This window comes from Temnothorax longispinosus, unplaced genomic scaffold (assembly GCF_030848805.1).
Source record: "Temnothorax longispinosus isolate EJ_2023e unplaced genomic scaffold, Tlon_JGU_v1 HiC_scaffold_35, whole genome shotgun sequence".
Classification (NCBI taxonomy): domain Eukaryota; kingdom Metazoa; phylum Arthropoda; class Insecta; order Hymenoptera; family Formicidae; genus Temnothorax; species Temnothorax longispinosus.
Genome location: NW_027270176.1, coordinates 176,866 through 199,621, shown reverse-complemented (window position 1 = coordinate 199,621; position 22,756 = coordinate 176,866). Strand labels below are relative to the sequence as shown.

The window sequence follows — 22,756 nt, the reverse complement described above, 5'->3', positions numbered from 1 at the left end:
ATCATGATACGTGTTTTGCACAGAAATGAATGCACTTGCTGTTATAAACATTTCACTTGCATGCATCGCATTTTTATCTAAATAATATATAAAAATGCAATGCATGCAAGTGTTTATAACAGCAAATGTATTCATTTCTGTACAAAACACATGTATCATTTTCATCCTTTACAGAGAAATTAACAAATATAGGGGTATATTGAAATTAATGAGCGGTAGTGTATATAAAGAAAGTTAACTAATATATAAATTTAAATATATTAGTTAAGAGATGGAGAGAAGGGCAGGGAGAAGTGAAAGAAGAAGGAGAGTAGGAGATAGGAAAAAAAGATAAAGCAATGGAAGCGAAGGTAAGAGAGCTAGAAAGGTGGAGAGAGTTAGAAGAGAGAGACAGAAGAGAGAGACAGAAGGAGGAACAATGTATAATAGTAGTGAAAGGGGTGGAGGTAGAGGAGGGAAAGCGAAAGAAAGCGGTAGAGAAGCTATGGCTAGAGATGGGTGAGAAGGGAGGAATAAAGGAGGTAAAAGAAATAAGAAGAAAGACGGGGAAAGAAAAGATGGTTTTAGTTAGGTTAAAAGATAAAGTAAGAAAAAGAGAGGTAATGCAGAGGAAGAATGTGTTAAAAGGGAGGATGGAAAGAATAGAAGACGACATAACAATGAATTTAAAGAAAGAAAAATGCAATGGAGCCTGGAGAGGATAATTGAAAAGGAGAGAAGGAATAGGAGGAGAGCTTGGGTAAAGTACGGAAAGATTTGGATAGTGGGGAAGTGGTGAGGGGAAGTTGAGATGAGGAAAAAGAAGTCCTAATAGATGGAAAAGGAAATGAAAGAGGAGCAAGAAGAAAGAGGGCCGAAAAAAAAGAGCAGAGGAGGAGAGAAAGAGTAAAAGAGAGGGAGACGGATAAATGAAAAAAGACGGTAGTGAGGTGGAAGGAGATATAGGAGGGATGGGAGGGAAGGGCGAAGAGAAGAGAAAAAAAGGAAGAGTAGGGAGGGAGAAAGTGTGGTAAGGCTGAGAGGAGGGGGGGAAAAGAGTCAGAGAGAGTGGGGAAATTAAAAAGGAGTGAAAGAGAAGAAAAAGAGAGGAGAAAGAAGGAAGGGAAAAAAAGAAATGCAGGAGAGAAGAGGAGGGGACGAACCGGGAAAGAAGTCTAAAGATAGGCTTTTGGAATGTAGCGGGAGTGAAGGAAAAACAGGAAGGGTTTTGGGAAAGGATGAAAGAGTGGGATGTTGTGGGGTTGGTGGAGACGTGCTGGAACAGAAGAAATAGGAGAAGATGAAGAATAGGGTGCCAAAGGAGTTCAACTGGAGGATACAGGGTGCAAAAAAAGAAAGAGTTAAAAGAAAAGGAAAAGCAATAGGTGGGATAATGATGGGAGTCAGAAAAGGGTTAAAAGAGAAAAAAAATGGGTGGGGGAAAGGGTTTAATAATTATGAAAGTAAGATGAAAGAAGGAGAAAAGGAAATTGGCAACAGTTTACGTAAGTGGCAACTTGGACAAGATAATGGGTAAGATAAAATCGGTATAAGAGAAGGAAGGGAAAAATAAGGAGAGATGGATAGTGAAGAGCGATTTCAATGCGAGAACAGGGGTAAAAGGAGCGCTGGAGGATGGAGAAGAGGGAGTTAAAAGAAAATCGAAAGGTAAAATGATAAATAGGCAAGGGGAAGGGTTGATTAGATAAGTAAAAAAAGAAGAGTGGGGAATTATGAACGGAACAAAGGAGGGAGATGAAGAGGGAGAAGTGACTTTTACAGGAGAAAGGGGGGAAACAGTGATCAATTACGCAATAGGAGATGGGAAGGCTTGAAAAAGAGTAACAAGATTGGAGGTGGGGTGTGAGGTAGATTCGGATCACTAATCAGTAGCAGTACGGGTGGATAAAGGGGGGTTGGTGAAAAGAGAGGGACAATAGCGAAAAAAGAAGAGTGGGTGGAAAAGACGGATTGCTTGTCGGAAGAGGCGAGAGAGGAGTTTAGAAGAAGGACGGAGAAGGTAGAAATAGGTAGAAGGGCAATAGATGAAGAGGTCGAAAAGTTGACAGAAAGAATTAAGATGAAAGTAAGGGTGAGAAAAGTAAAAAGAGGGGCAGAAAGAAAGAGAGGATGGTGGGATGGGAATTGTAGGAAAAAGAGGAAGGAGGTAGGAATGTTATTGAGAGACTAAAAAAAAGAAAGAAAACATAAAGAAGATTATAAGAGAGAAAAAAAGGAGTATAAAAAAATATGTGAGAAGAAAAAGGAAGAAAAAAGGAAAAATCTACTGGAAGAGGCAAGAGAGGCGAAAACAGAGAAGCAAGTGTAGAAAGTAATAAACGAGGAAAAGAAAAAAGGGGTAGAAATTAATAAGAAGATAACAATAGAGGAGTGGGATAAATACTTTAGGAAGATGTTAAAAGGAACGGAATACAAGCGAAGGAGAAAGAGAGGTGGCAGAGCAGGGGGCGGAAAGGAAAGTAAAGAAAGAAAAGAAGGTAGAGAGAGTGCTGAAGAAAGGTAAAACGGCGGGAGAGGACAAGATAGGAAATGAAGTGTGAATTTATGTGGGAAGTGGTTTAAGAAAGGAGTTATGGGAAATATGCAGGAGAGTATGGAAAGGAGAGGGTTTTCCAGAGGCGTGGAAGGGCGGAGTAGTGATTCCGATAACAAAAAAGAGGGGTAAAAGAGGTGAGTGAGCATAAAGGGATTACGCTGATGCCGACGGCGTACAAAGTGTATACGTCGGTATTAGCAAATAGGTTAAGGGAAGAGATGGAGGAGAAAAGGATGATACCAGGAAGCCAGGCAGGGTTTAAGAAGGGGAAAGGAGTGGTGGACTGCGTTTACACACTAAATTATGCGATACTGAAGCGATTAAAGAGGAAAAAAAAGGTGGCTGCTTTTGTAGATCTAAGGGCGGCATTTGATTCAGTGGACAGTAGGGTTTTGGAAAAATGTCTGAAAAAAGCAGGAGTGAATGAGAGGTTGAGAAAGAGGATCATGGAAATATACGAGAAAACAAGAAATGTAGTGAGGGTGGAGGAAAAATACGAAAAGAAATTTTGAGTCCATTGCTGTTCAACTTACTGGTAGCGGACATAGAGATAAAGCTGGGAAGAGATAGAATGGGAGAGGTACAAGTAGGAAAAAAAAACTAAGGATACTATGGTATGTGGACGATGTAGTAATTCTAGCAGAGGATGACGAGGGAATGAAATGGTTGTTGAATAGGTTAGATAGGTATTTAGAGAGGAAGGTGTTGAAATTGAATGTGGACAAGACAAACATAGTAAGGTTTGGGAAAAGAGGTGGAGGCAGAAAAAAGGAGAAATGGTGATGGAAAGATAAGAAATTAAAAGAGGTGAGGGAGTTTAAGTATCTAGGATTCAGTTGGAAGGGGGCAGAAGTCAAAGGTGAGGGAGAGGGTAAAGAAGGCAATGGGGGTAATGGAGCAGGTATGGGGAATAGGAAAAAAAAGTTTGGGGGAGATTGGAAAAAGAGAATAAAGTTGTTGGATTATTTGATGGGAAGTGTTTTGGGCTTCAGATCAGAGGTGTGGGGGTGGAAGAAATGGGGACAGGTAGAAAGAGTGCAGGAAAAATATATCAGATAGGTACTAGGGGTGGATGGGAAAACGCCAGGTTACATGGCGAGAGAGGAAAAGAAGAGGGACACGTTGAGGACGAGGATGGGAAGAAGAGCACTGGGATATGAGCAGAAACTGGAGGGAGGAGAAGGCAGTGAGCAAGAAGATGTTGGAAAGAGATAAAAAAAAAGAGATAGAGAAGGATCTAAATAAGAGGAACAAAGGACAGAATTTTATAGAGAGAGAGAAGTCTTGGAAGAGTGGGTGACGAAGCAGAGAGAGGAGGGTCAAGAGGTTAGAGAAGAAGTGGAGGAAAGAGACAGAGAAGTACAGCAGCAGAAGATATGGGAAAATAAGTAAGTCCAGATAGAACAGATGGTATAGGGAAGTTGGAACAATAGGGTTACCGAGGTACTTAAAGAAAAAGAGAAGAGAGGAAAGAATAATTAGAGTCGGGAGATTCAGGTTGGGTAATGAGATGAGAGAGGGTAGGTATTGGGAGGGAGAGGAAGAAAAAAAATGCAGGCACGTGTGGAGGAAAAAAAGAGACGTGGGAGCATGTGGTAGAGGTATGTGTGGGAGGAGGTAAAAGGGGAGGAACAAAAGAAATAGTAAAGATTTTGGAAGATGATGGGCGTGGAGAGAAATGGATGAAGAGACTGCAGGATAAAAGGGGTGGAAGAGAGATTATGGGAGAGGAGAAGAGAGGGAAAAGGGTAGGGGGAAAGAATCAGAGGCAGATATGTGAAGTGAGCGAAGAGAAAAAAAGAAACGAGAGATGGCGAATAGACATTGGTACAGTTGATGAGAAAGAGAATACATTTTAACGGAAAGAAATGGTGATGTGAAACGAGTGTTTTAAGGTGAATGGAACAGAAAAAGTTTGGACGTGAAGCGCGCGCGTTAGCGCGCGTGTGTGCTAGTCCTCTTATAAAAGCGGTATGAAACCCTGAAGTTGGCCGAATCGCGTTTGCAATTGTTGCCGTGTTATTGCGAACATGATTGGTCGTCTCGATTCAGTCGATTGATCGAGTGTACAAATGTTTCTTGCATAGATAATAACAAATAAAAAACATCACAAGGCGCGCGCGAAGCACGCGCTGTAATCAAGTAATATAAATATCATAGGCAATTTAAAACGGATATAAAAATTTACTTTTATGTCATTATTTATTTCATACATAAATAAATATAATGTATACATATATTATCACGACTTTTTGCACTCCCGGACCGCTCCGGGACGTGTGCCGGATCAAAAGGACTTAGGAGAGCGGGATAGTAGGCCTCTCCAGTGGTTTCCTCGCACCTCCGATACTCCACGAAATGTTCCGAATGTTGGACGCCAGACGCGTACATTCGCGTCCACGAAATCGCGAAAACCTAAACGAGACGCAAAACGAAGTGTGGAGGTGCGTGGAATCGGCTAGCTTGACCTAATCACGGGCGGAGTTAATGAAGGGCAGCGCGATATTCGGCGGGGTGACACGTTAATTTCATACTCAGTCAGATAACAAAGAAAATAACATTTATTGAGTACTGGTTGTCGAGAAAATAACAACGTTTATCCATCCGGCTTCGATCAAACACAAGATAAATTCAATAAATAAATCAAGAATAGCCGGTGGCTGGGTGTCTGGATTCATCTAACAAAAATAATATTAATGCGGACGCGAGACACCCACGGAGTATTAATTGAGTCTCTAATAAACACGCTGAAGGCGCTATTCTCAAACAATTAATAATTCGTGTCGAAAGTTATAATACGCAAGAATACTACACTTAATATCACTAATAAGAGTGAGGTTCAACGTAAAATGTCGCGAAATAATGGTACGTCACGCTTGGATTGCGTGAAAACCACGTCCGGAACCGTACGAAAACTCTGTCGCAATGATATCTTAACCTAACGCGAGTAATTCTGCTCGGGCGCAACGGGGAGGCGCCGAGTCATTTAACCAAGCAAGTCGCGATATCGCTAATAACCACGGAACGCCATGAAGAACTACGCAAGTAACATCTAAACGCACGAAACGTGTGAACGCCGGTAATTTCTTAACGCGAGTACAAGTCTAACATAATTAATCAATCGGCGGGAACGACATTTGACCGCAATTAACAATGCCATCGACGTCCCAACGCAAAATTCGAGGTAGTCGCGAGCAGGGACGCCATAGGACGTAACGCCAGTAATACCGGACACAAAGTTTCTCAACGCGAGAGCACAATTATCAACCCGTAATAACGAGATCCGAACACAACTCGATACGCTAACACCGACGCTCGAACACAAGAATTTCCCGACGCGAAGAAACGGTAACGCAATTGACGAAATACCGGCCCGTAGGCGGCCGTACACCAAGGTCGCGAGGACAACGCAATATACTCGCGATATCGAACTCATTAACGCCTATCGCGATCTCCAGGGATTCGCCATAACGCTTGTACCACGGTTCCGCGGCCACGATACCATCCCGAGGCCCTTCGCTCTCGTTATCGATCGCGAAATTACACTCGATCTTAACATGCGTTATCCCGAGCGAGAGCGTGCACCGGAGGGCGGTGTCGTGGCTTTACATTTCGCGATTTACGGGCAACCTCACCGGTGATACGCCTCCTCCTGGGCTCCTCGCCGTCACCTTCCACCAACGATCCTCGATCCGCCAGGTAACGATCGAAATACCCGACTCGGGGTGGCTATCGCGTATCTTAGTCAAAACGTATTTTCTCGCCGACGGACGACCAGATGAGAGTGAAACGCTAGACCCGCTCGATTGCGGAATCGATACGGTACCCCTTCCTGAGGGGCGCGCGAGCCAATCGGGCGCGAGCTTGCAAGCCCGCGAGATCCTTCGGGGGCGGGCAACGGTCCCTCGGCGGCGTACAACTCCTCAATTTTTGTCCTTAGCGGCGGACGGAACTTCGCTCGTGCCGGTGTGCCTCCGGTTTGACCCTGGGGCGGTGGCCAGCCACCCCGTGGGTCGGTGTTTTGTGGAGATCATTTGCTGAAGCCGGGTTTTTACCCAGGCGTCTGGGGCCCCGCTATTGGCGGCCTCGTCCGTCGCTGCCTCACGTGCCGCACGCCTGCCGCGTTGCTATCGCCAGCCCGTGATCTCTGCTGCTTCCGTGTTTGCCACCCCTCCTCGGTTATCAATCGTCCTTGATTTCCCTTGCCGATTACTCCCTCGAAGGTTTGCCGTGGTGTGGGTGAGGTGCCGCGCGTATTACATTGCATAAAAACAAAAGAAAGTAATCAGAATGCGGAAACGCGATTAAATACGACCCCTGGAGATCTCGCCGTTGCCTCCCTGGTCCGTCCCTGGGCGCGAAATTCCGCGTCTTGTGACGGCGGCGGGGCGTCGCGACGATGCGGCGAGCCGCAACGTCACAATATATATATATATATATATATATATATATATATATGTGTGTGTGTGTGTGTGTGTGTGTGTGTGTGTGTGTGTGTGTGTGTGTGTGTGTGTGTGTGTGTGTGTGCGCGTGCGCGTGCGTGTGTGCGTGTGCGTGTGTGTGTGTGTGTGTGTGTGTGTGTGTGTGTGTGTGTGTGTGTGTGTGTGCGTGCGTGCGTGCAAGAAAACAAGTAGGTAATGATCATCGTTTGTTGACGAAATAATTAGCCAGCATAAATTTTTTTTCTTTCTGCTATCTTTTTGTAATTCTTAAATTACACAAATCACTAAATATGTTATTAATTATTTATGTTTAAGATGCAATGATTGTAATGTAATTTTATCTTAAAGAAATTCAGAACAAAATTACAATAAAAATCATTAGAACTAAATTATATTTGATAAGTAAAAAGTACGTTGAAATTCGTTATACATACTAGATCAGTAAAATCCTTAAAGAGATATAATGTATTTTTTATTTAAGTAAAAAATATGCATATTTATAACAAACATATAATTTCAGTAAAAGTATATAATTTTTAACTATTTTAAAGATTTTATATTATTACAAATGTTTTTATTACTAAAAAGTGTGCTTCGATAAAGTTCTTATTTAAACGCTTCAAATGACTGATTAGTTCTAATACTGACTGAAGGAGTATGCTTATGACTGAAGTCAAATCATTGTTATATAATTTTCTGCGTCATTATTTGATTACTTAAACAGTCTTAGACAAAAGCAATATCTATTATTGATAAGCTTTTTATTAGATTTCTTTCTTATATGATTTGCATGACTAACAATGAAATAAGTGAAAAGATTAATATAGAATATTAAATGTACTGCATGTATTAACATATAAACAATCTCAAAATCTCTTCAACTATTTTTATTATTTACCTCTTACTGCTACAATGTCCTTAAAAACGTAATATAATACATTTTATAATAAAAATATTAGGTTAATATTGTATTAATAATAACAGAAAATTTATAATAAATTACATAAGTAACGTATTCAAGATTATATGAGTTATATAAATATCTAAAGTAATTACGAATAATATGTAGCAAGTAAAGAGAATAAAATAAATATTACGTATATACATATACATGTATACATTACCGTTCAAAAGTTTGGAAGCATTACTTGAAAAAAAAGTAGTGCTAATACTTTTAAAGAAAAATGTCATGAAAACTTTACAGTCTGTTTCAATTAATCAACACAGTATTATTTGTTTCTAATTATTTTCCAAGAAGGTATTTTATTTAAAAAATTTTGCCGAGTAAATATGCTATGCTATATATTGTTTTATTAGAAAAAAAAACCAGTTTTTATGGTTTGTTGTATGTTATCCATTCTTGAAAAAAATATTTAAAACATCAGGAAATATTAATTATGTATTCTTATATTTTATTGTCTTTCTTTCACGATACTTAAAGAATTGAAAATCAAATGCTTTTTTTGCTTAAATCAAAATGGATAAAAAACAAGTAAAGTGTGCAAGTAAAAACCTGCACATTGCTTCCTCATAGTTTTTAAGTATGCAAGTAGAAACCTTTGCTCACAAAGAAACCTTTGATCACGTATAAAGCAGAGTCTAATCAACCAAATCTTAAAGAATTATATATGAAATAGGGGTAGAAAAGACTGAAAAATATAATAAAATTAGAAATAGATCGATATCTCCAAATTTGCGGAAATTAAAGCATAAACAAACATTTCTGCAAAAATTCAAAATTTTATTAAAAAAGAACCCCTTGATTATTAGCAATTTTTATTAATTCTATATATTCTTCAGTTTTTTCTACCCCTATTTCATATATAATTCGTTAAGATTTGGTTGATTAGTTTTGGAGTTATAGAAATTTCGGTAAATTTGGCACATACATACACACATACACACATACACACATACATACACACATACCGACATTTTTTAAAATAGCGATTTTTCGACGTTTTAGAACATTCTGAACACATTGGCAAAAGCAACTGAAAAAAAATTTTTTTACGAAAACAAAGCTTCCTCTATGAGGAAGCAATAGTTCTGTATTTAATCAACAGTTTGTAATTATTTAATATAAACGTAGTTCCATGTTCATGATTAATCTGCGGTATCATTTATAACTGATTAAGTAACCACTTAACGCACAAGCCTGAGGTAATTCAGACAAGCGATACTGACAGAATTGAGCGAGTTAACTCGATCTTTATTTTATATCACTATGATGCACACGCTTATGTTAATTAACTTGGGCATACGATACGTATACTGATGGGTATAGGTACCAGACAATTAAACAGCTTGTGAGAAATGTTTAGTTTTGTTTACTCTGTTATCAGCAATGTAACTAAAAAAAGACGTGTTGTTTATGTTCGAAGGAGGGGTGGAGGTGTGAATTGGTCACTCACCAGACGTAGCACACAACATATACTTTATTAAGCTTCGAGTCGGTCATACAGTCTGTCGTCGTGGCTCGCTTATTTCGTTCTGGCGTTTCGTATTGAATCCCGTATCTTCGCGCGCTTTCATTTCCACACGTGATCCGCTATCCGCGCTGGGTACATTTGATAATGCGCGCACGCCGTCGCGGCGTGTTCAACCTAATTGTACACTGTTGGAAAATTTTTGTAGGTTTGTTAAAAAAAGTCCTTGTTAAAATTTTTGTGTAAAATAATCAACACATACGTGTGTAGATTTAACATATGCCTGCTATGTTAATTGAGTTTAACAAATTTAAGATGTAAAATTATTAAAATAATTTAAAGAATATGTTAAAGTAACACAATTTGAACGTATTTATTAAATGTGTTAAAATTTACAGAAAAAGAATGTTGATTTTACTTTATAACAGATGTGGGAATAAAAATTTACAGAAAAAGAGTGTTGATTTTATCTTACAATCTTAACTTCAACATAAAAGTTATGTTAATTGTACACATAATTAACGTCAAATTACGATCAGAATTACATTTCTTTTCTGTTGAAATATTTTAACATAGTATCGGTATTACCATTTAACACATCCATTATATTAAATTAACACAAAAATTTGAGTTGACCGTTTTGGACATGCGATTTATGTTATATTTAACACAAATTTTCCAACAGTGTACATATACATATAATAGAAACATATATAATAAGACGTATAATATTTGATAAATGCATTATTATAGAGTTAATGTTTAAAATATTGTTTTTGACGTAATATTTGTAGTTTTTTGTCTCTTAAAAGTAAAATTATTGTGCTTAATTATATGTATGTATTGGTTTATTGTTTATCCCCGTAGGGTTCACAAGGCGTTTTTTTTTCTGAGGAACGTACCCAAACCTCTACAAACAGAAAAACAACCCCTTCATCCTGGCCATTTGTGACCTTACATTTTTCTTTTACCCTTCCTCCCCGTTTCTCCCCTCACCCCCTCTTGTCTTCTCTGCTTCCTCGCGTCTTCGTCGCTCTACCTTGATCCTTCCTGTCTCGCCTCGCCCCCTTTGTCCCACAGCCCCTTCCTCTTGTCCTCCTTCGTCTGAAGTCATCAGGAGTTTCTCCTCCATCCCTCTCGTTAGTTCGTCCTCCTCCGCCCGCTCCGCGTTTCTGCTTTCCTCCATCCTTCTTTCTAATCTCTCCTCCCTCTCCCTTTTCTCTCTGTCCCTCGCCTTCACCGACCTGTCCTCGTATTCTCCCAATTTGACTCCTTACCTCCCCATTTCTCCTTCTCAACCCTTATACTCACGTTCCTCCTTCTTAATTCCTCTTCTCCTTTCTCCTTTCCATCCTACTTCCCTCTTACTCTTCTTTTTTTCTATGGCCCTTGTCCTCGTCCATATCCATACCCTCGCCTCCACCGCTTTATCCTCATCTATCTTCACCCTTCCCACTCCCCTCCCTTCTCCTTGCCTCCAAAATCCAGCTCACGCACGCTCGTCACCCCCTCTCCTTCCTCGTTCCACTTCTCCGTCGCCTTCTATCCTTCTCCTTCCATCACTTATCTATCTGTCCGGCCCCTTCAATCGTTCGATCCATCGATCTGTCGAGACGACTCCCTGCTCCGTTCCGCACCTGCCGCGCCACCATCGACAAACCCTCTATCTCGACAGGTCGATCGATCGCCCGATTGATACTCCCTGCTACCAACTCGCTCAGCTCCCTCGTCGTGTAACCTGGGCTGCTACCTCCGTTCCTTCAATCCCGCCTTTCTTCCTAACCTCACTTTCCACGTGCCTCTTTACCAACGTTTCCCGTCTCCTCCAGACCACCTTCCGCTTCACCTCCATTCTCCCGTCTTCCTTTCACACTCCCCTATCTACCCCCTTCAATCAACACTTTCTTCACCTCTCAATCTCTTCCTTCATCTCTTTTCACTCTCCTACCACTTATCCACCTGTTCCCCCGCCGAAGGCTACGGAGGAACTCTTGTGCTTAATTATATTAAATTATTATTTTATATTTAAAAAATTTGTTTTTTTATTTTGTTATAAAAAGACCGTACAATAAAGAGCTAATAATGTTGTAAGAATGCTATATTTTCTGTCAATAAACATACATAACTTATTTTATGAAACTTATATAATGCACGTGTACAATATTCTATTTTATGCAGACTTATTAATTATATTATTACAGACATCCCATACAGCACAAAATATTTTTAAAATATTTTTTAGGAAGCTTAAAATAATTCACAAAAATATTTTTAGAATGTTTCTATGTCCGCCAGATCATATCAGAAAAATATTTTTAAAAATATTTTTATAAGATTGCAAATAAATATATTCAATAATATTTGTCAAATCTTTTAGAAATATTACTTCAAAAAATAAAATATGTTTAACCAAATCAGCAATAATTGTGTTTCATGTTTGAAAGATTTTTTTAATATCTGTAAAATATAGGTACATTTTGATATTTGAAAAATATACATATCTTGCGAATGTCATGATTTTGCTTCGCCAGAGATCTGCTTATATTAGCCCTCAACTGAAATTTACTTATGAGTTAGTCTTACCATTATGCGCCGTCTAGCGGCGTTGTTCCAAACTAGCATGGAAAGATGTGCTACCATGCATCTTTTAATTAAGAATATTTCATAATATTTCAAAAATATTTAAAAAAAGTTTATAGAACTAATAATAAATTAATAATATTTTTAAATATTTTGGAACAAGATTATAAAACAATAAATATGTAAATTTAAATTAATATTTCAAAAATATATTTCAAATATTTAAAAAAATATTGTCTGGGTGATAAAGAAAAACATTTTTATAAATATTTTTAAAAAATTCTTAAAATATTTCTAAAAATGTTATCACAAAAGATTTTTTAACTTTTTAAAAATATTTCTAAAACCATTTTAAAAAATATTTCTTGCAATATTTTTATAGAAATATTCAAAAATATTTTTTGAAAACATTTTATGCTGTATAGGATATTAATTATTATCATAGTATTATGCCAATAACAAGATATAAATATTGCTGTAAAGTTTTTTAAAGATTATGCGTTATGAGAAATGTGTTGCGTATTATATCTTAATAAATTAAGTAAAAATAAACAATTATAACATTTTTATTTGGAAAAAATTCCCTGAATAAAGTTTTTTTGCAAGTAAATAGTTTTAAACGATTTTTATTAGTTATGTTTCTCATTGTATTATCTAAAATAGCAAAAATAGCGTTTCGCAAAATTTTATTTATTTCTCAACTACGTCGTAATTAAAACTGACATCTTTTTTATTAAATGATGTCTTTACTGTATCACTTTTACAAAAAAAAATAAGTGTTGTACAATTTATATCATAAAAGATATATTTCCACAAGTTAATATTGCAAAATTTTTACTAATAAATATTTTTCATTTTTAAGAAATTTTACAAATTCTTATTTGCATGAATTATAAATTGAATAAATTTCTAGATAACAATGATATAAATTCAATAGTTCGTAACTTATTCGTATAAAACAGTGACTGGCAAGATTACAACTAATGTAACTTTTTAAAAACTTTTTTATAAATCTGCACAATAACTGTTTTTGTCATCCCTCTTCAAGTCGTTGCAAATAAAAACTTATACATTTCAAGTATGACTAGAAGCTGTAATAGAGGACAAATGCTAAAGTAGATAAGATATTATATAGCTATATGTTTACCCAGACAACACGCTTAAAAACATAGTAATCTAAGATTTTTTTTTTTAGACATTTGTAAGACATAACTAAAAGATCTCTTGAAAACGTTTTTTATGAAATAATTCTTGGAGACATTATACTTAAGACGTACTTAAGACGTCTGACATCTTATTTAAGAAGTCTATAAGACATAACTAAAAGACATTAATCGGTTTGAGTTTTCAACTTTCCATGCAAAGCAAGGTCTATCCCACCCGACCCCTGCTTATAGAGCAAACTGAAGTACATTATTGTTCGATTCGGGTTTTTAATTTTCTATGCAAACCGAGGTCCACTCTACTCCACCCCTGCTGCAGGAGGAGCGTTTACCGCCCCTCCGATTTGTTATATCTTTTAAACCAATACCGTCTCCCATTTTTTCTTGCGGAGAATTACTCAGAAAAACCACTCCTACAACATATTTAAGTAGCGTTAAAATCGGTAATATGTAACCTTCTATGCAGTTTTATCTAAAATATTATATTTTATTTTGTATTTTATTTTGACATATTTTGACATATTTTGACATACTATGTCAAATATAAAATGTGAAATATATATATATATATATTTGTTTTTTACATTACTTTAATATCTTTATCCATAAAGCAATAAGCTAAATTAATTGTTCTAAAGAAAACATATAGTTATTACATATTAGATATACATACTATGAGTAAAGATGTTAATTTAACGGATTAATTTAACCAACAGCGACCACTCACGAATGACAAGGTATTTGTATAGGGCCTGCTCTAGGTTTTGTTTCTATTAGATAACTTTGCTATCGATGCTTCACATTCAGTTAAAGCTTTTTTACAAGACAATCCGAATGTACTGTTCACAAAGGCAATGTCACTGTAGCTCTTGACAAGGCAGATTATACGGAAAAAATTTCAAGATTATTAGGAGATACAAACACGTATACAGTAATAAAAAAAGATCCCACTAAAAAATTAATTAACAATTTACACACAATGCTCACAAGATGGAAAAAAACTCGAATACATGATATCACGTATAAATATATTAATTGTATCGATGGCTTATTACCAAGAGCTTACGGTTTGCCAAAAATTCATAAAGATGCAGGATTCTCCCTAATTGTAAGAATTATAGTATCATCCACGAATAGCCCACTTTATGCGGTCTCTATTTTTTTTATATAAAATTATTTATGAATCTATTCCTAAACCTGACAGTTTTATTTTGAACAGTTCGAACTGGTAGAAAAACTAAAGAACAAATTTATACAAGATAATTAAAAATTAATCTCGTTAGACGTGGTATCCCTTCTTACCAACGTACGTCCCCATAGAGTTGGCTATCAATAGCATAAATGAACGTTTTGGCATTACATTGAGAACAAGTGTGATATTCCTCGTGATGAATTTATGGCTGCACTTAAATTTGTCCTTGATTCTATATTTTTTACGTTCAATAACATCATTTATAAGCAAACTTTCGGCATGCTAATGGGCTCTCCGCTCTCTCTAACAATCGCAGATACTACATTACAATTAGAGGGAGACAGCTGGTCTAGTGGGTAGAGCGCCAGATTCGTAATCCGGAGCAGATTGTACTACTGTACCCGGTTACTGCCGGGTTCGAATCCCGCTAGGCCACTAAGAATTTTTTCAAGAAAAATGCTGCCCCCCCTCCCATCTAATGGATAGAGGTATCCCTAGATGGAAACCTGGGCTCCGTCTTTCGGAAGAGACGTTAAACTATTGGTACAAAAAAAGGAAGGAAATGGTAAAAGGAAGTAAATGAAATGATAGGGTTGGGTACGTCCCTTCAAAACGCCCTTTAAGGCCCCCTCGGGGTATATAAAGTATAAATTTTTATCCTTTACTACATTACAATTAAGACTTAGAAAAGAAGGCGATTGCGAACTGTACGGTATCTCTCCCCTTTTATTTTAGATATGTTGACGATGTTGTAATGGCTGCACCATCCGACATGCTCGATTACATTTTACAAACGTTCAATTCCTTCCACCCTAGACTACAATTCACTTTAGAAGAAGGAATCGACAATAGATTAAGTTTGCTTGACGTTACACTTATTTTACATAATAACTACATAATTTTCGACTGGTTTCATAAACCTACACATTTTCGGGGAGATACCTCAATTACGAATCGCGACACCCTCTTTGTCACAAAAGAGGCACCGTAATTTCACTTATAGACAGAGCCTTCTGTCTGTCGCATCCAAGCTTCCACCAAAAAAATCTCGAGTTCGCTATCAATAGCTTATTAATTAACGTATATCCGCTTTAATTCATTTTTAACATACTAAAAAAACATATCAAAACTTTGATCGCGTTACAGAACAAAAAAAATATGAACATTGACACAACGATTAACGATCGACTTCGAAGATACAGTACACCAATCGTATACCGTATATCTCGAAAATATCAGAACAATTTTCTAACATAGTTTGCGATTTAAATACAAAAATATCCTACACAGGCTTGAATAAACTCAGAAGATTTATCCGGGTACAAAAAGATGAAATATCCATAGGATCACGGAATAATGTGGTCTATAAAATTTCATGCAAAGATTACGACGCGTCCTACGTCGGGCAAACAAAAAGATTATTGCAAACGAGATTAACGGAACATCGGAATAGTTATTTGTGCAACAAGTGCTGGAAGTTGAAAATTCCCGGGTGCGGTGAACGCACTCGCCTTCGGCTCGTGCGTCAACTCCGCACCCGTGAATTTTCAACTTCACGCACGTGTTGCATACCTTATTTTATGTTGCAAGTGTGTGGAAAGTGGCTTATCACGCACGCGTCGCGTGCGTAATGGGCTACTTTCCATGCACGTGTGACATAAACATATTAACAAAAACACGGCACAGAAGTCTGTAGTGACTAAACACAGACTCATCAATAATCATGAGTTTGATTGGAATAAAGTGAAAGTTTTGGATGAAGAACAGTCTTACGGAAGGAGACTAATGCCTAAAATGATATATATTAAAAGACAAAAAAACGGCCTCAATTTACAAACAGATACAGAGAGTACCATTACAAACGAGCTATTTAAAATTGAACTTTGTGTGTGTGTTTGCGCGCGCGGTTGTTTATAATCTAATGTTTACACGAATTTATCATGACTTTGATCTTATTACAAACGGACAGTTAGTTTCCGATGATCATGACTGACGGTTTGCTCCTTACGAACTGGAGAGGGTGAGTGGCCTCCATAAATTAATATAATATATATATATTGACATATAATATATAAAATTAAAACGATAACTTCATCACGATAGCGTAGTTTCTCCTTGTGGTTGGAACCTAGAGGAGGCCCTATATAAATACCTTGACATTCGTGAGTGGTCGCCGTTGGTTAAATTAACCCGTTAAATTAACATCTTTACTTATAGTAGGTATGTATATCTAATATGTAATAATTGCGAATTTTATGTCCATAACTCTAATGTTTAAACCTTGTTAGATGCTGAAGATGGTCCGAATAGGGACCGAAACGTTAATATTCAATAAAGAAGAATGAACGTTCCTAAAGAAAAATAAACGTTTTTCGCACGGTCAACAGCGATTGGCTCTTAATTAGCCTGTTTTCTTTTACGTGTGGATGTTCAACAGAGCCTCAACTTTCTAATTCATATAATTATATTTTTATACGATATGAAACCACACTACTCTTGATTGCATTCTTTTTCTTAAGTATAATTTTATCGCATCTGTTTTATATTCTTGACAATTTTCTCTATTATTTAAAAGCAATAAGGTAAAGTAATATTGTAAAGTAGATATACAGGTAGTAACTTATTTAGTGCTTACATGAATGATTGCATATGTTTTGCGTGCATTATGACTCAATAGCAAATGTAAATTATTTTAACACGCTAGTAAAAAAGTACAACTAGAATTTATCATCTGTTATAAACATGCATTTATTATGTAAATGCAGATTATTATATATATTATTATTATAGAATGTTATAATTTTTTCTAATTATAATTTATTCTCTGGCTTACCCGTTGTAACTCTTTATCCATTAGTATTTACACTTTTTAACTTCGCTGATGTCTATATCAGGATTGTATGAGAGTTTCGTCTGCGAAAGTTTACATGCTTGAGAAGTAAAACTGAAGAAGGACACAATGTCATCAGTTTAGATAACCCTAGTGATACGTACAAAAAATTTTAGACGATACAAATTAGTTTCAAGCAAATGCTCAGTTCCCAACAGAAATGTTTATGTTATTTTCTTATGTATCTCTTCGTTATCGGACAGATGTTGACAGTCTGTGCCCACCCGAATCAAAATTTAAAACCTACTATAAATCTTGTACATGGTCATTTGTGCCTCCGATAATATTCCTTGGCCTGCAAGTTCTATCTTAAATTTGATAACGTTTTCTTTTCGCCTTTGTTTAATCTTGTTGTCCTACAGAATCCATATTTAATGATGTTTGATATACAATTCCTTTCGTTCTTACAACTCCTATCTCTTAATCTTTTTTGAACGTTCAAATCTTATCAGAATTTCTAACGCCAATAGAAATATTAATACTCGATCTATAGATCGGGAACAATTTCTACTATTTTATATTAAAGCAATTATAATATTAGAGTATAAAATGAACAGTGACAAATATATAGTAAACAATATTTTATTCCAATTATTTTTTATTGATAGGCATTTTTATGTACATTTGATTATCAATTTTTATATATACGCATACACATTTTAAAGTTTCAATAGGAATATAGCTATAAAGTTGTCTGTTTTGTGACATTTTTGTAAAAAATATTAGTGTCGGCTATACTATAATTACACACACGCACTCATGCACACGCACCACAACAATGCTCACGAACAACAAATTCTCTGTTGTGTTCACACTGACAGAGCTGTTTATTGCAATTCTGTTGAACAGTTTTGATAAAACACTTGATTTCTGCACATGGTGTGTTTGACTTTCATTATTTACATATTGCACAACAGAAGATTCAATCTGCAAATCTTTATACACACACATACATTTGCAATACATGAATATGTTTTTTAGTAAAATATATTTTACTAAAATATATTTTAGTAATTTAAAATATTTTTTAGTAATCTAAAATATTGCCACAATGAGACAGTTGCAGGGATTCTTAAATTGTACGTTGCAGTAATAATAATGTTTGGTAATCTTCGTGATTTCTTATCTAACCCAGGTAGTAGTAGCTTTAATTTTTCTTAACAAAATTATATTGCAAAATTATTACCTTATTCAATCCAAGTAACATCTACTATTTTCCAAAAAAGTAAAAAATCTTTAAATTGCGCCAATTACAAGAAAGAATATGTACAATACCTTATATATTTTCTTGTAAATTTAAATATTTTAATAAAATATTTTTATATTTCGATTGCATCGAAAAGTAATTGTATTACTTTTACAAATCTTTACATTGTAAATAAAAAAAATAATGTGTATGATAATAATTTTACGAGATTAATTTTTTTTTAATTCAACAAGGAAATACAAGGTATTTAAATACAAAGTTTATATATGTATTTTTTAATAGAATAAAAGATTTAATAAGAAAGAATTACAGAGGTAACAAAATAAAAATATTTTATTAAAATCTTACTGTGCCAGACTAGAGTCAAGCTCAACAGGGTCTTCTTTCCCCGCTAATTTTTCCAAGCCCGTTCCCTTGGCAGTGGTTTCGCTAGATAGTAGATAGGGATAGTGGGAATCTCGTTAATCCATTCATGCGCGTCACTAATTAGATGACGAGGCATTTGGCTATTTGTTTTGTTTAAGGCAAAACGACCGCAATAATGCACAGTCACTCTGAACCTATAACGATATTGCAAGGTGGTTTACTGTCGGTGTTCGCAGCTAACACCCTGGAAGTGCTTGAAAGGAGCTGTCTAGCGCTCTCACTCTACTAATCATGCACACTCCAACGTGCACGCGGTTACGTTCCGCCCCGGCACATAACAGGTTGTTATTCCGTTAAATCTCTTCCAATTAAGCCATGAGCCCCAGAGGACGCGAATAGTAAGCGTACGCAGTTGGGCAGGCGTTAGGCCCAAACTACGCAGCTCACCTTCGCTCCTAGGGCTCCAGACATCTCGCCATGAGATCGTAATGGCGGTGAAACGGACATTATCACGCAGCACTCCTGTGCGCTCAGCCACCCGGTCCACTAGATCATTACAAGATCGGTACTTCTCCACCTTGCGCTCATGCGATACCTCTAACGCAGTTTCGCTGGATACTACTTGCGCGTCTACGACCACTGCCTCACCACCCTTAGCAATGGTCAGGTCGGGCAGCCTCAGGCCGGCAGAGGTCGAATAGGTTAGCTCCGCATCGACATGCCACCCCTTCTGCTAAAAGAAGCCACCGACTCGACGACAAAGTCGTTATGCCGCAGGATTCTCCCTCCGTGTGTTCTGAAGCAACGCTGAACGCAGTGAGCCGGCGTCTCGATATCGAGACAACCAGCACGACAGCGAACCTCGCGCCCATCACGACCTTAGGAGACTCTCGCTCTAGACGGAATACAGTTGGCCCGTATGTGATGATAGTGCACGTAGTCGGCTCCGGGAATGAGGTCGGCGCCCGCCGACACTCAGTGTGAACTCAGCTTTGACGTTTTCGCCTCCCTGAGCCCGTTCCCATCGCACAACTCGCGCAACCAGGCTGTACACTGTTGTCTGAGCTCAGCAGACGTATGCACCCTGTTGCCCCGGATGCGCATCTGGTTCTCACACCAAACCAACCGCCTAGTCACGAATGTGGTTTCGGCGGCAGCGCGCGCCGCGGGCAGAGTGCTGCGACACAACCGCTGCAGTCGGTCAAACTTCAGAATAGGGATTAGAGTCTTGAATAGAGGCAAACCAAGCCCGCCACTCTGTATCGGCGCATGAAAATATCCAGCAGAAACATCATGGGGAAATCGCAACCATCGTCTAATGGCCGCGTAGAGTCCTATATAAAGAGAGAAGCGCAACCGAGCAATATATATAGCTACTACTCGTCGACAAAATGGCTGCCTGATATCACGTGATATTCCCCTTCTCTTTTATCTAACTGGCTCTTTAGCTCCAGAAAAACGGAGTTCTGTGGCTGCGTTCGCGTTCGTTTTGACGTTTTTAGCGCTATAAGTATCATTCTGTCCTCGTCGCAGATCGAATATCAAACGTAAAATGTGGAGAAGCAGAATGACGCGTGGCTCCGTGTATGTGAGTGTAAAAAAATCGAAAGAGGTTTTCTTTGATTAAAGGGAGGAGGGAGGTTATGTTATACATAGGCTATACCTTATACCTTTTTAATTTATTATAGATTGCCGTTTGAGTTAATTAACTAAAACCCTCAGTTGGAGACACGGTGATAGGCTTATCCCGAACTTAAAAAAAGTTTAAGTTAATTATTTGTAACGTGGAGTCCCAACGTGCTGCTGTTCGTTAATATTTTGAGTTGTAACAAATTTAAGGTGAATATATATTCATATAAAAGTAATTTGATCACAGAAATTTTAATACTGACTTAATAATAAACTGATTTATTTGATCGTAACGTGTAGAATAATTTTGCGAAGATCCAAGAGAAATCCATACACTATTGACAGAATAATTTTTGTAATTAATGTGAGTATTTGTTGCTAATAAAGTGTCACTTGTTTCTTTAAGTCATTGATTAAGTACTATCTTTGAAGATTTTAATAAGTAATTATTTTACATTTCCAGATCAACAATGGAGAAAGACTCGTTGATATCAAATAGACCAGCATATTTGGAACAACTGAAAGAAGAAGCAAAAAGAAACTCGAGAATTATAAAAAAATTAAGAGCCGAGAACAGTGTAAAAGATATGAAATTAGAATATCTAATTTACCAATTACTGTTATTAAAGTTAGTTCAGTGAATACCTACTTTTGTGTAAAAACAATGTTTAATCGATTGATTTACAGAAACAATTTCTACTGAAATCCTTTTAGGCCCGGTTACACCAACCTCTTGGTAAGCTAACTGATAGTTAAATCATATGTCTATCTTTGTCTAATGTGAAGGAAAAACATATGATTTAACTATCAGTTTACCAAGAGGTCGGTGCATCCGGACCTCAATCAGATAAAATTTAAGGATCAAAATAAAAGGATCAAAATAAAAGGATCAAAATTGGATTATGTATTTTATTCCAAGATTTGTAATATTTATTTGTGTAAGTTTAAAAAAAAAATTGTGAAAAAATAACATAAACATACTGTTGCATGAATATGATTAAAAGTAAAAATATATTTATTTGCAGTAAATATTTTCAATTATTTATTTTAATCAATTTTCTGTTAAAAAGATTCATTTTTTATAATAACTTTGCTACTGTCCGCATAGCTACACTCTTGCTACTTTTGTTGATATTATTATTAGAAAGTTGTTGTTTTCTCAATAAGCCATATTGTTTTAGTCTAGATCGAAAATAGCATCGTAGTATTTTATTGCAAATTTTGTGACAATTTGGAATAGAAGTATTATTCCATACATACTCTAGCCCATTCACAAGGTACTCAAGTACATCTGTGTATTGAAATGAAGTGGTATGATCACGGACCTCACGAAATGTTATTTCTGCTTTTATAATGGCCTTGAAGCACTCATCAGAAACCATTATTTGATGAGTATCACCATCATTCTCCTTAGAGAACATGACATATTCTTTTAAAAGCACAATTGTACTCATAGGATGCGGTTCTGAGTTTTGCCACCTGACAGCATCAAAACAAGAATTGCACACAGTAGTGGTATTTTTTACAGTTAGCAAAACGCTCCCTGCCATATCGTATATCACTGCTGTCTCCCATTCATCTATTATTTTATGATCTTCATCAGTGAGTTGACGAATAGGGAATCCAGCCATTTCCAATAAATCGGATCCAACATGTAACGCATTTCTTTGCTTTGTTTTATCACGAGTCTCCTTGAGAAAGTCTGCTAAGTATTCTCCTTCTTCAAAGTCGTAACTTGATCCTGTCACAGCAACAGAATATTGAGCTAGAGTGATTACCTTCAAAGTCTGGGCAAATGCTACTGCATTTGGTACTGGTTGTCGGTATCGTATATTTGAGAACAAATTCTCAAGACAATCTTGAGTGAAACGACCTAGGAGGCAGTAGCTGTAGTTCCTTTCGTTCAAAAGATAATTTTGTAGACTTAAAAGACTTGAACATAATATTCTAATGCCTTTTTGACTAGGCTTCCACAATCCCTTATCACCAATTTCCATTTTAAAAAACAAGTAATCTATTTTTCGAATGAGGTCCAAAGCTTTGTTATATACAATCTCATTGGACTGACTTAAAGCTAATCCCTGATGCCTCGCTGTGACCAGCTCAAAGAAAGCATTTATTATTTCTACAAACCATGCAGTTGTTCTCATATCATTATTCTGAGTGACATTTGCCAATCTTTTAAGACCAACATTTGTACGGTTACAAAGCACAGCCCGTGAAGTTGATACATTCATCTTGGAAAATTGCTTGTTACAATAAAGATTATCTTTCTTTAGGCGAAATGCTACTTTCAATTCAAATTTAGACTCAAAATAATAT

The 22,756-nt window shown here is 36.7% G+C and overlaps 1 long non-coding RNA gene across 1 annotated transcript; it reads left to right on the top strand.

The window, feature by feature from the left end:
• Positions 1-16,321: 16,321 nt before the first annotated feature.
• On the top strand, positions 16,322-17,686 carry LOC139824394 (uncharacterized). Its single transcript, XR_011735093.1, has 3 exons — positions 16,322-16,362; positions 16,446-16,562; positions 16,631-17,686. It is a non-coding gene; the product is annotated as an uncharacterized lncRNA (long non-coding RNA).
• Positions 17,687-22,756: the final 5,070 nt, after the last annotated feature.